The 14,899-nt window shown below is 46.6% G+C and overlaps 1 protein-coding gene and 2 non-coding genes across 3 annotated transcripts in view; 1 reads left to right on the top strand and 2 right to left on the bottom strand.

Annotated features, from left to right (window-relative positions):
• Positions 1-14,899, top strand: part of LOC140189109 (uncharacterized) — a 579,671-nt gene that overhangs the window by 117,190 nt on the left and 447,582 nt on the right. The gene's annotated exons all lie outside the window — the stretch shown is intronic.
• On the bottom strand, positions 10,105-10,178 carry trnan-guu (transfer RNA asparagine (anticodon GUU)). The gene has a single exon. It is a non-coding gene; the product is annotated as a tRNA-Asn (tRNA).
• On the bottom strand, positions 12,062-12,133 carry trnaa-cgc (transfer RNA alanine (anticodon CGC)). Its single transcript has one exon. It is a non-coding gene; the product is annotated as a tRNA-Ala (tRNA).

The raw sequence follows: 14,899 nt of genomic DNA, 5'->3' as shown, positions 1-14,899 counted from the left end.
TGATAAATTTAGTCAAGAAGGAAAAGGAAAATAATGTCAAGTTTTGGAAGTCAGGATCAAATGGAGTAGATGAAGGTTATACAGAATCCAGAAAAGAACTAAAAAAGGATATATATGAAAGCCAAGAGGGGCCATGAGAAGTCAATGGCAAGTAGAAATAAGGTAAATCCCAAGGTACTCTGTACATGCATAAGATAAGAAGATAACTTGGGAGCAGGGAGGATACCTCAATGATAAAAAGAGAATCAATTGCTTGAATGTGCAGAATATGAGTGAAATACATCATAAGTACTTTGCTTCAGTATTTACCAAAGGGGAACGATTTGGACTAGGAGACAATGCTGCATGCATAAATATATCAGGGAATTTGGCGGGCAAGAAGGTAGATTCCTGTCTCAGAGCCCAATTTTAACCTGTCTTTAAAGAAAGTGAACTCTCGCAAGGTGGAAGGTCCCGATGGCGTATCTTCTAAGACTCTGAAAACCTGTGCTAACCAACTGGTGGGAGTATTCAAAGGCATTTTCAGCATCTCACTGCTATGGGCAGATGTTTCCACTTGTTTCAAAGAGGCAGCAATTATACGAGTGCCTAAGAAGAATAATGTGAGCGGCCTTAATGACTATGGTCTGGTAGCACTAACATCTACAGTGATGAAATGCTTTGAGAGGTTGATCATGACATGACTGAACTCCTGGCTCAGCAAGATCCTGGACCCATTGCAATTTGCCTCTCACCGCAGTAGTTCAACAACAGATGCAATTTCAATGACTCGTCACATGGCTTTAGACCACCTGGACAACACAAACACCGATGACAAGACTATTGCTCAGCATTTAATGCCATCATTCCCATAATCCTGATTGAGAAGTTGCAGAACCTAGGCCTCTGTCCCTCCCTCTGCAATTGAATACTCAGCTTCCTAACCATTAGGCCACAATCTGTGCAGATTGGTGATAACCTCTTCTCTTTGTTGACAATCAACACTGGCGAACCTCAGGGGTGTGTGCTTAGCCCACTGCTCTACTCTCTCTATACCCTTGACTGTGCGGATAGCAATAGCTCAAATACCATCTATAAATCTGTTAATGATATAACCATTGTTGGTAGAATCAAAGGTGGTGATGAGAGGTCCTACAGGCGTGAGATATGCCAACTAGTGGAGTGATGTCGCAGCAACAACCTGGCACTGAATGCCAGTAAGACGAAAGAGCTGATTCTGGATTTCCAGAAGGGTATGATGAACGAACACATACCAATCCTCATAGAGGGATCAGAAGTGGAGTGACTGAGCAGTTTCAAGTTCACGGGTGTCAAGATCTCGGAGGATCTAACCTGGTCAAAACATATGGATGCATTTATAAAGAAGACCAGACAGCAACTATACATAATTTGGAATTTAAAAAGATTTGGTACGTCAACAAATACACTCAAAAACATCTATAGATGTACCGCGGAGAGTATTCTGACAGGTTGCACCACTGTCTGGTATGGAGGATGGGGTGGGGGAGATGCTACTGCACAGGACAGAAAGAAGTTGCAGAGGGCTGTAAATTAAGTCGGCTCCATCTCGGGTACTTTCCTACAATGTACCCAGGAGATCTTCAAGGAGCGCTGTTTCAGAAAGGCAGCATTCAATATTAACGACCTCCAGCACTCAAGGTATGCCATTTTCTAATTAATTCCACCAGGTAGCAGGTATAGAAGCCTGATGGCGCACATTCAGCGTTTCAGGAACAGCTTCCCGTCTGCCATCCGATTCCGAAATGGACTTTGAACCCTTGGGCACTACCTCACTTTTTTAATATATATTATTTCCGTGTTTTTGCATGATATTAAACTAATCAATTTTCCTGTACTGTAATTCATTTACTTATTTGTTTAATATTATTATTTTATTTTGTTCTTTTCTTGTTCTATGTCATGTATTGCATTGAACTGCTGCTGCTAAGTTAACAAGCTTGATTCTTATTCTGATAATAAGGGTAATGACACAATAAGGGGATTGGGAAAATCAGGTTGGTGTTCAATCACAGTAGAGGGAATTTGTTGAACGCCTACGAGATGGCTTTTTAGAGCAGCTTGTGCTTGAGCCTGCTCGGCGAAAACCTATCTTTAGACTGCGTGTTAATTAATAGCCCTGATATCATAAGGGAGCTTAAAGTGAAGGAACCCTTAGGAGGCAGTTATCATAATATGATTGAATTCATACTGCAATTTGAGAGGGTGAAGCATTACTCACATATATCAGTATCCCAATGGAATAAAGAGATTTACAGAGACATGAGAGAGGACCTTGCCCCGGTGGATTGGAGGTTGATAATGGCAGGGATTACAGCGGAGTAGAGCAGATCTCACATTGACAGGAGTACCTATAAAGTAGGATACAAAAGGTTTTTTTTTTGGTTATATAGAGAGTAAAAAGGAGGTGAGAGTTGATATTGAACCAATGTCAAATGATGCTGGTGAGATAGTAATGGGGGACAAAAAATAGAAGATGAACTTAATGAGGACTTCACATCTGTCTTCACTGTAGAAGATACTAACTATGTTCCAGACGCCTGTGAGTGTCAGGGAGCAGGAGTAAATGCCATTGTTAATAAAATAACAAAAAACTCTCGGCAAATTCAGATGTTTTAAGATGGATAAGTCACCAGGACCTGAGGGTCTGCACCTCAGATTCCTGAGAGAGGTTGCTGAAGAGATAACGGTCATGATCTTTCAAGCTTCCCATTTCCTGCCCTGGGCTGTAGTACTCGCCCTATTGACAGCAAATTTCAATTCAGCCAATGTAAAGTCATCATCAATGGCATCTCTAACACCTCTTGTTTCTCAAAAATCTTCCTACAGTCCATCAAAATACACTCTCATCTCTTAATGCACTCATCCCCTATACTGTTGAGTCTGTGTATCTTTGTAAACGCATTTCACGGACATTCTGCATTTTATTTGTCTGTTGCAGCCAAATTAATACTGGAATCTGGTTTTACCTCCGACACCATTCACTTCAGTCTCTGATGGCCTCTGAACATTTCTGTGTCCAACAAGGAACACATTTCTTACCAGCTCTCCGGGACACCAAGGAATGGCTCAACGGGCAGGTCCACACACTTCAGAAATTACACTCTGATAGATTTCTTCCATAGTACTGCCAAGAGACAATTGTTCAAATGATTTCTCACACTTAATGGAATTTTCCCCAGTTTCCCCTCATAAAACACCATTTAGTAACACAACTCAAATTCTGACAGCGTACTTTGACGCTTAGATTACAGAGGATTGGAAAATGATCACTCCCCATACCATTAACCCTTACATTCCAGCTACTGTCCAGCAAGTGGAGCACAGATAAGAGTCAAGTCCAAACAAGAACCCCACCTTTGGCAATATCCACTCTTACCTCTCTTCCATCATTTAAATAGGGTAAATCAGACTCTTCCAGAAACTCATCTGCTGCCGTCCTGTTAGCTTCTGTAGTCTTACTGACACCAAGACCACGATGTGCATTGAAGTCGCCACACACACAAAAAAACAATAAGTTCACAGCATTCTCCCCAACCATTTGAGAGATAACTTCCAAACCCGTTTATAAAAAGTTCATAATTTTGATCCCACCGCATGGATACAATAATTTAATAATCATGCATTCATTTTTGCTTGGAAAAGGCAGAATTATTTCAAGTAAACCCTTTTTCACAAAGATGCCACTCCCTCCTCCACAGCTATGTGTCTATCATATCTCACATCATCATAACCCGGCATCTTGAACAATACATGTGATTGCAGCAAATTTCTTCTACACAAATAACACCCAAGGGAACACCAAAACAGAGTCTTTAAATTCCTATCATTTGACTAACAGTCTTGTTGCATTCCAATAAAGAACTGTGAGTTGATTGGAAATTATCCACGTATAGCACCCTGTGTACAATTACCTTCCCCCACCAGCTCATTTCCTCTACTATCATCCCCCGATCACTCTTCACCACCAACCCCTTCCCGATCACCCTCCACCATCAGTCCATTCCCTCTACAATCATCCTCCAATCACCCTCCACCACTAGACAATTCCCCAATCACTCTCCACCACCAGCCCATTCCCAATCACCCTCCACCAACAGTCCATTCTCTCTATAATCATCCTCTAATCACCCTCCACCACAAGACAATTCCCCAATCACTCTCCACCACCAGCCCATTGCTTCTACTATAATTACCCAATCACTATCTACCACCAGCCTATTCCCAATCACCCTCCACCAATAGACCATTCCTCAACCACTGTCCAATCCCTCTACTTTCATTTCTCAGTCATTCTCAACTAGCAGCCCACTCCGTCTACCACCAATTCTTAAATCTTCTCTCCAAAGTACTTCATGCACCTGTTCTGCAGGAATCTCCACTAATCCCAAACACTTTCATGCTGTATCCATCACTATTCTGAATCTATCCGATTTCTTTCTCGCCTGCACTCTTCCATTAGCCATAGCACACAATACCACAAGAAAATCTATTTTTACGAATCAACACTTCACGACATGCCTCATCTCCCACATTGCCCCCTTTCACATCTCTCCGTGGTCTTCCCCCATCTGAATGCTCGTAAGTGCCTATTTTAATCCAACATCCACCATATGCAGAGAAATGAATTCTGGTGGATTCAGCCGGAGAAATGCTACTCGTTAGTTTCACCTTGTGAACATCTTGAGCCTTTTGTAAAGCTGGACAACCTAAATGAGCAGCTCTCTGAGCATGCGCACAGATACAGCATCTTGCAACAGCACTGACGTCACAATCCCCATATTCATGTTCACCTCCGTATTCTGCACATTGCAATTTCCCCCTGCAAGAAGAACGAACATGTCCCACCCTTGGCATTTAAATCAATGCAACGGCGGAGGGTCAACCGGTTTGACAGAATAACGAATGCAGCCTAAATTCATCAGAAAAGCACAACAGAACGGGCAAACACGTTCCCTTCTCTCAAAGTCTGTAATCTCTTAGCCAAAGCTATCTTACCCCCTCTCAGGTTGTCCTGCTATACTCCACACACAAAACACACGCAGGTACAAATGAAATAACATCCTGAATCTTCGTTTCTCCTACCAATGTACTGACAATTTTACTTCCGTCCAGAGTCTTCATTTTCACCAATTTCTCCTGTTCCTACACATGTAGCCTACAGCCGCTCATTGCTCAGGCATACTACTGACGTTATCAATATCAATAACGAGAATACACATAGATTAAGATGTTAGCTGGCCTGTGCTGGCACCAGTGGGATCAACAGTTGGTCTGCCACCTGCCTTCAGTAGAAAGAGAGAGAAGAAAAACAATGGAGCAGCATTTGGAGATGTTAATGAAGGGACGGGAGAGTTTAACGGAAGGAGAGCTGTCAAGATCGGCTCCCCCTTTGAACCCTGAACTGTTTGAAGTGACGGACAGGCGATACCCCAACAGGGGGATAAAAAGGGACAGGTTCGCTAAGGCAGGACACACACGACACCCCGAGGTAACGAGACCCTGGAAGCGGTGCATCTCCCACAAGTCGGTGGGAAGTTTTGGAAGGCCGGTCGCGGGACCAAGCCATAGACGCACAGGGTGGAAAGGCACGATCAGCGGGAACCTGGTGTGTGTCCGCCCTTGCCTGGGTGCCAGGTTCACCGCAGAGAAACGATCGTATCTGGAAACGGAGGGGTCACGGTCGGTGACCTCAGAAGACATCACAAAGGGCTCGCCCGAAAGCTGACTGCGAAGAATATCGAGGTCTGTGTGGAAGCCGTTTGAATATTCATTCGTTTTTGCTCTCTCTCTCTCCTCCACCCCGCCCCCCATCTGTCCATCTCCCACGGCAGTGATTACTGCGAACTGAACTGAATTCAATTGAACTGAACTTTGCGTCACTTTGAAACTGGTCATTTACCCCTAGACTACCATAGAGCTTGATTGATGCTGTTATCCTAATTCTGTGTACATGTGTGATTATCATTGCTGAACTGTTGGCGTTTATTATCCTTTTGATTAGAGTACTGTGTTCCTTGTTTCTTTGATAAAACTTTCTTAGTTCTAGTAATCCAGACTCCAATTGAGTAATCCATTTCTGCTGGTTTGGCAACCCAGTTACGGGGTACGTAACAATAGCATTCGTTAATCTAACTGGATGGAGATGTTTATCACAATAAGATTTGAAACTAATCATTACCATGAAATCGACAGTATCTTCTACCCGAGTCCTTCTTCCCTTACCGGGCGTCCCTCCCCATCTGTCCCGACTCATTTTCCACTTATTTCTTGCCAAATCGATTCCATACTATCACTTAACTCCCCATATGCCGCATCTGACTTTCCCAACATTGGCACCCCTCAGTCACATTTTAGATTTTGCAAACCGCCAGCCAGCCCCTGCCACTGTCGCCCCAACACTCTGCAGGTGTCTCCCCTGCCCTCCCCCGCAATTACGCGTCCAAACTACAACCGAGACCGGTCGCCTTCTTGGACCCAGTTCCGATGGCCGGGCCTAGGTTTTCCCCGGATTTCTCCGCTCCACCACCTCAATGTACCGCTTCGGGCCAGGGGCCTTCCCATTCCCAGCTACTTTAAAGCCGCTGCTGCAACTGGGCGAGGGAATGGGACAGCGCATGTCTTCAGCTGTACACTGTCAATCAGGCCTAAGGGCGGAGCCTCGCAGCGCATGCGTGCGACTGTCGCCAAAGTGCGAAGCGCCTCCGGACCGTCCCCCAATTCGCTTTATGAGGGTCTGAGAAGAGGTTTTGGGGACTGCAGGTGGGACGGGCTTGCTTTAAACCTGGAATTAAACATATCTGAACTTCGATCGTTCTCTGCAAATTGTTGCAGGTGTCCCTTTGCCTGTCTTCTCCACACAGTCACACAGACGCACTGAGGGAGACGGCAGGATTGCTGGGACCGTGCGGGAGTTGATATCTTACAGCAACAGCCCCGGTTTAATGTATTCGGAGTGACGGGGTGTGACTCCGAATGGCGCCCAGATACAGACTCGCTGAGGGAATGTTTGGGGAATTATTTTGAAACTCACCGTCGTCTCTTTTTCCTCGGAAACTCTCACGTTCTGAGCTCATTGCAGACTTGTTCCCTAGTCTCAAATACCGATTTCAGCACCGTTTTTTTTTTTGGCTATTTTACACTTGAAGCAGGAAATGGTCTCCCCAACGGGGAACTGAACCCCGGTCTCCCACGTGACGGGCGGGGATACTAACCACTGAACTAACGAAGAATATACAAGGATATGGAATCTGTCACACAGATTTCAGAGTACAGGAGAACTCACAGAGTCACCCTGACGTTTATTTGTTGAGTGTGGATCTGCCGCTTTTTACCCGTCCCCTCTCACTGTGTGACTGGAGGGTCTCAAGATTCTTTCGCGATTCAGTCACTTACTGTGTTCAAGGTCTGGCCGAAGGAAGGGATCCCATCAGCGTGTGGTTTGAAAGGACAATTATAATTAGGATTTGTTTTCCCATTTGCTGATGCGCGAGGCAGGACCCCATCAGTAGCCCTTCGACTCGTTCAGGAGTCTGCTTTAACCCAATCTGATTCCCGGAGTAGACTCAACGGGAACTCCGAATTGCTGGAGGATGGCGACATTAATGACCGGAATAGGACCTGCAGCAGAGTGAGGAATGATCCGGCAGGAAGCTGCTCCTTGACAGGTCGAGTCACATGGAAACATGCGAGACGCTTCACTACTCGAATCTCATACAACATCATGGAGCGATGGTGGTATAGACGATGTTTCTACACAGGCATATGAATATGTATGTGTGGAGCGATATGGAGAGAGGGACAAAGAGAACATCGCAGATGATCGAAAGCCAAGCAACACACACAAAATGCTGGAGGAACTCAGCAGGTCAGGCAGTATTTATGAACAGGAGTACAGCCGGCGTTTCTGGCTGAGTACCATCGTCAGGACTGAAGAAAAAAAAAGATGAGGAATCGGAGTTAGAAGGTGAGAGGAGGGGAGGAAGAAACACAAGGTGATAGGTGAAACCAGTGGGTGGTGGGGTGCAGGGGGTGAAGTAAAGATCTGGAACGTTGATTGGTGAAGGAGGAGGTATTACCAGAAGTTCAAGAAATCGATGTTCCTGCCATCAGGTTGGTGGCAAATGGACAAATATGATGTGTTGCTCCTCCACCCTGAGTGCGGGCTCATCACGACAGTACAGCAGGCCATGGGCTGCCATGTGAGAAATGGAATGAGAAGTTGAATTAAAATGGGTGGCCACTGGGAGCCTTATGCCTTACGTCCCAGGCCAGATGCGACGTAGTAGTAGTAGAAGCCACCGGGAGATCTCGCTTTTTTCTGGTGGACGTCGTGCCGGTGCTCGGCGAAGCGGTTTCCCAATCTGTGTCAGGTCCAACAGATATACAGCAGGCCACACCGGGAGCACTGGATACAGTAGATGACGCCGAAAGACTCACATCTCAAGTGTCTACTTACCTATAAGGACTGCTTGGGACCCAGAATGGTCGTGAGGGAGGATGTGTAGGGGCAGGTGTAGCACTTGTTTCACTTGCAAGGATAAGTGCCAGGCGAGAGATCAGCGGGGAGGGACGAACGCGCACGGGATTCACGAAGGGAGCGACCCCTGCAGAAAGCAGAAAGTAGAGGGGGTTGGGAAGATGTGTTTGGTGGTGGGATCCCGCCGGAGGTGACGGAAGTTAAATATAATTGTGTGCTGGAGGCGGGGGCTGGGGGGAGGTAGGTGAGGAGAAGACGAACCCTCTCCCTGGTGGAGGACGCGAGGATGGAGTGGAGGGGAGGGGCGAAGACGTGAGCAAAATGGAAGAGATTCTGTTGACGGCAGCTTTGATAGTGCAGGAAGGGAAGCTCCTTTCTTTGAAAAAAGATAATATCTCCTTTGTTCTTTAACGAAACGCCTCACCCTGAGAGAAGATGTGGCGGAGACGGAGGAATTGAGAGAAGGGGATGGAATTTTTACAAGCAATGGGGTGTGAAGAGGTATAGTCCAGGTAGCTGTGAGAGTCTCTGTGTTCAAAATAGATTTCGGTAGGCACGGTGTCTTCAGAGATAAAGACAGAGAGATCGAGAAAAGGGAGGGAGATGTCCGATATGGGCAGATAGACTTCTGGGCTGTGTAGAAGTTGGAGGGAAAGCTAATGAAGTGGATGAGCTTCGCATGGTAGGCACGCTGTCTTCAGAGATAGGCTGGAAGATAGACTGTTCCACATAGCCGACAAACAGACAGGCATAGCTGGGACTCATGTTAGTGTCTATGGCTGCACCTTTTGTTTGAAGGAAAGGGAGGAATCGAAGGACAAAGTAGAGACAAGTTCCGCCAGACGGAGGTGCATGGTGGTATAGGAGATCTGGTTGGGACTGGTATCTAGACGGAAGCGGAGAGATTTGTGGCCTTCCTTGTCGGGGGTGGATGTCTATAGGGACTGGACATCCAGAGTGAAAATAATATTACCGGGGCCCCATGTGGCATGCAAAACGATTAGACTTCAACTGAAAGATCGAGGGCTCAAAATTAAATTAAATCAAAACCACGGCATTAGACCCGGCAATTCCGTTAGTTCCAAGGGTGTAGCTCGAGGAAACATACACTTCATGGTCAAAGAGAAGTGGATCTCACGTACTCCTAACAAAAAGATATAATGCACCCCGGGTATTCTCTCTTCTCATTCCTCTATCCGGCTGAATGTGTCGGACAGCACGTACCACAGCTCAAGGATACCTTCAGCTCCTCTGTTATGTCTATTGAATGGTGCCCGAGTAGAACAAGATGGACACTTGCCCTCGCAATCTACGCCGTTGTGATGCTGCACCTAATTATTTACCCGCACGGTGCTTTCTCTCTCTCTCTGTCACACTTTATCCTGCATTCTGGTTTTGTTTTACATTGTTCTCTCTCAACACACTGTGTAATGATTTGATCGCTATGAACAGTGTGAAAGAGAAGCTTTTCGCTGTATCTCGGTACATGACAAAAAGATTAAATCCCACTGAACGTGATGGGGCAGTACAGGGAACGCCGGTCTCCGGACAGCGCAGCGTTTCCCGGTGGGCAATACAACGCGCAGCAAAAGCTGCTGGATCACCAGCGTCCCTGGGTGGGCTCGAACCACCAACCTTTCGGTTAACAGCCGAACGCGCTCACCGATTGCGCCACAGAGACAAGCCGGGGAAATCTGCCATTCCAACGTTAGAAGATGGTGACTGGCAATTGATAGTGTGACCCGGCTTTTCACAATCTGCATGAATGGTTTGCATCAGAGGTTAGCAGACAACGTGAAACAGAAAACGTTCGAACCACAAACTTGTCAGAATTAGAAGGGGAAATAACAATAGATTCCCAGTGCATCGCCAAAAACTTCGGCCACGAGTACACAGTCCTCAAAGAACGACATTTTACATGGGACGTAATCACTGTGTCCCGGGACGGATGAGGACAGCACCGATCCCGGGGTCGGAGAAACAGGACTGTTCCTGAACTAAAAGCCGAAACAGCCAGAGATACTCCGCAGATTAGGAAGCGACTGTGGAGGGAGATACAGAGTTCACGTTTCAGGTCGATGACCTTTCACAGCTCCGAGCTCGCAGTCAGACGGAAGGAGTCTCACGGAGTTTCTGCAGGGTGGCCTGAGCTGGGTGAAGGCACCGATTCCACGCGCCCTCTCCTTTCTGACTCTTTGAACTGTAAACCTTAAATCGAGCGCAAGAACAGCCTTTGTTTAACTTTTAAAATGTGGCAGAGGCGGATGAAGTAAATATTTCTGGAAACATTGTTCTCTGTCACCGCGTGTTACGCTGAATAACTCTGAGATGCAGAGTCGCTGAGGGGAGATTTATCGAAGCTGAACACAAAGTTCCGCCCTCTCGGCAGACTCTCCCTTCCCGGGTTCACTGCAGATCGACTGTTTCACATCCCCAAACAACCGATCACTTCAACCCCAAACTCGGATTTAACCTCTTTAACCCTTTTCAATTCGAGTTACAATTACATTTAATATGGAAAGAGCAAAACCATTTCTCTGACGGGGAAATTGACCCCGTCTTCCCCGTGCAGATGGGGATACTAACCACTAAACTAACGAAAATTCAGTGCGAAAGAGCGATCTGACATTGAGATTTCCGAGGAGAGGATACTTCATTGAGTCACCCAATGTCTGTTCGTTGACTGTAGCACTGGCGCATTTCACAGACGCGCTTTTTACTGGGCGATGGGAGAGTCGTCGGAATCGTTTCCGATTCAGCGGATCATTGCATAAAGTTTCCATCCCGGCATGATTGTGTTTTGGGAAAGGGAACATTCGTCAACAGGATTTAACTGATACAAGAAAATATTTTTCCAAATTTCCACTTTGCCCACACTGGAAAGTCTGGCTCTATTTCTACTCCCTAAATACAGGTAGGCACTGATGTCGGCAGCATCAGTACTGAGGACTAAAAAGATATGGACAAGGGAGGTGCAGCGGCTCTTGTAGGAGAGCTTTAAATCTGTAGACAGGACTGTGTTCAGGGATTCATCTTCGAGTCCCAATGGGTTACGCCACAGCTGTCACTGACTTCATTAAAACCTGTGTGGATGAGTGTGCGCCTACGAAATCATATTGTACACACCAGAACCAAAAGCCTCAGATAAACCAGAAATGCCCATCTCCGATCGTTGCACACATGTAATTTAAAATCTTTCTTCATTTTTCCTTCTATTATTCAACTGAAAGCGGTGGATTCCCAAGTATCTGGACATAATATGACAGGTCGCGGTGTTAAAACGCACTGATAAGTGATGAATACAGCAGAAGATGGTTTCGATCTATCGACCTGGAGGTTATGGGTTCCGCGGATCCGCTGAGACACTGTGCTTCACAGAGTAACTGGAATTGCTGTGCAATGAATGTTGCGCAATGTTATTTGAGTTTCCCCACGGATACAACAAGGGCCCGTTCTTAACTCTCCCACATGTTACAGGCTTATCCCGTACTTCAATGAGGGAAATGAAGGCTGAGCGTAGAGTAAGTTCTTCATCTGTTTTCCGCCCATTTATAAAACATTCTGTGGAGATGCCGGGGATTGAACCCGGGACTTCATACATGCGAAGCATGCGCTCTCCCACTGAGCCACATCCCCGATGTCGAATTTATGATGAAATCCTCAATCTGATCCCATAGATCATAAGGTACAGGAGCAGAATTAGGTTATGTGGCTCATCGAGTCTGCATCACCATCTGATCATGGGGGTTGATCTATGTTTCCCCTCTTCAGTCCCAGTTCCTCGCCTTCTCTCATAGGCTTTGTTGCCTTGTCCAGCCAAGAGAATATCTCGCTCTGCTTTCAATACCCCCAACGACCTCGCATCCGCCGATGCTTGCGTCTGCATCTGCTTGAAATAGACGCCTCTCTCTCTTGAGACTGCGACCTCTTATCCTTAACTTCACCACAGTAGGGAATATCTTTTCCCACATCTACTCTGTCCAGGCCTTTCAACATTCGAAAGGTTTCAATAAGATCCCACCTAATCTTTCTAAATACCATTGAGTACAGACCCAGAGCTATCAAATGTTCCTCATATGATAACCCTTTCATTTCCGTGGTCATTCTTGTGAACCTGCTCTCCATCATCTCCAATGCCAGCACATCTTTTCTGAGGTGAGCAGCCCAAGACTTTTCAAAATACTTTTCCTTAAAGAAACCATACTTACTTTGTCTAATCTTGTCCTGTGTCACCAAGTACTCCATAACCTCACCCTTAATAGTAAATCTGAGTAGCAAATCGCAAAGGCTGGACGTTGAAAGATATAAAAGAAAAGATGGAGTGGGTGATTCTGCCTTTCGAGTCTGCTCGGCCATTCATTGCAGTGGACAGGATTCGAATCTTCCCGAAGACAACCCAATGGATTTCCAGTTCAATACCTGAACCACTCGGCTACGATTACCATGTTCTCCCCATGCGACAGAGGGACTCAATTATAGCGGCACAGGGTTTCTTCACATCGCGACCACAAACCCCAAGATCGCCAGGTGGGCCTCAGCGTCAGAGACAATGGTGCGTGCCGCTTCCCCGCTGTCCTGGAGAAGGCGGAGTGGGGCTTGCTTCCTGAGCTACTGATCTACGTAAGGTGAGGGGGCTCTCAATGACGGAGCTCCAGGACGCTGGCCCGGCGCCCTGGCACTGATCGATATGGAAAGTCTGCAGGTAGCAGGACCGGCGCCCGGACTTATTTCATTCTTGTCCTTCTTTCTGATCCATCTGACAACCTGACTCGGCCGCTTCCAAGGGCCGTCACCAGATAACAATTTTGGTGTGGAATAGACTCACATCCAGTGGAAAACGAGTGAGGACGGCGGGTTCTGTGCTCCCAGCATTCCAAAATCTGATAAAAGCCAGATATAAGCAATTAATAGTGGGCAATAGGAACTCGGAGAGCACGTTCAAAGTCCAAAGTAGTATCATTATCTAATTACGTATATGTCAACATCGACTACTCTGGCATTCATGTACTTGCTGGCTTTCAGAGTAGATCTGAACAACACAACAGCATCAATGAACAAAAAGCTACACATTAAAAACTATTAATTAATGGCCTTAAAGTTCTCCGCTTCCATCTGGATACCAGACCCAACCAGCTCTCCTCTGCCACTACGCACCTCCGTCTGGAGGAACGTCCCCACTCAATAATTTCTCCTTCGACTCCTCCCATTTCCTTCAAACAAAAGGTGTAGCCATAAACACTGGCAGGGGTCGCAGATATGCCTGTCTGTTTGTCGGCTTCCAGGAGCAGTCTGTCTTCCAGCCTACGTTGGTATCGCTCCATAATTTTCCTCCGCTACATAACCGACAGCAGTGCTGCTGTTTTCTGCACCCATGCGGAGCTCATCCACTTCATCAGTTTTGCCTCCAACTTCCACCCTGCACAACAATTTACCTGGCCCTTATGCGACACCTCCCTCCTTTTTTTTTTATCTCTTTGTCTCTATCTCTGAAGGCAGCTTGTCTACTGATACATCTATTTTGGACACAGAGACTCTCACAGCTATCTGGGCTATACCGCTTCCCACCCCGTTACTTGTGAAATGCCATCCTCTTCTCTCAATTCCCCCGTCTCCACCGCGTCTGCTCTTAGGATAAGACGTTTCATTCAAGAACAAAGGAGATAACGTGTTTTTGTTTTCAAAGAAAAGGTCCTCCCTTCCTCCACCACCAAAGCTGCCCTCAACGGAATATCTTCCGTTTTGTTCACGTCTGCCCTCATCTCATCCTCGCGCCCTCTACCAGGGAGAGGGTTCGTCCTGTCCTCACCTACCTCCCCCCAGCCTCTGCCTCCAGCACACAATTCTATGTAACTTTCGCCATCTCCGGCGGGATCCCACCACCAACCACATCTTTCCCTCCCCCCTCTACGTCCTACTTTCTGCAGGAATCGCTCCCTATCTGAATCCCATGTGCGTTCATCCCTCCCACTGGCACTTAACCTTGCAAGTGAAGCAAGTGCTACACCTGCCCCTACACCTCCTGCCTCACTACCATTCAGAGTCCCAAACAATCCTTTCAGGTAAGGCGACACTTCACCTCTGAGTATTTCAAGGTCATCTACTGCATTGAGTGCTCCCGGTGTGGCCTCCTATATATCAGTGACACCTGACACAGATTGGGAGACTACTTCACCGAGAACATACACTCCGTCCAACAGGGTAAGTGACATCCCCCTCTGGCCGTCATTTTAATTTCACTTCCCATTCCAATTCCGACATGGCAGCCCATGGCCTCCTGGATTGTCGCCATGAAGCTACACTGAGGGTAGAGGAGCAACACATTATATTCGTCTGGGTAGCCTCCAACCTGATCGCATGAGTATAGATTTCTCCAACTTCTGGTTATGGCACCTCCTTCACCAA

The sequence above is a fragment of the Mobula birostris genome, chromosome 28, assembly GCF_030028105.1.
Source record: "Mobula birostris isolate sMobBir1 chromosome 28, sMobBir1.hap1, whole genome shotgun sequence".
Classification (NCBI taxonomy): Eukaryota; Metazoa; Chordata; class Chondrichthyes; order Myliobatiformes; family Myliobatidae; genus Mobula; species Mobula birostris.
The sequence above is the reverse complement of the archived record's forward strand: the minus strand, read 5'-3'. Positions and strand labels throughout refer to the sequence as shown.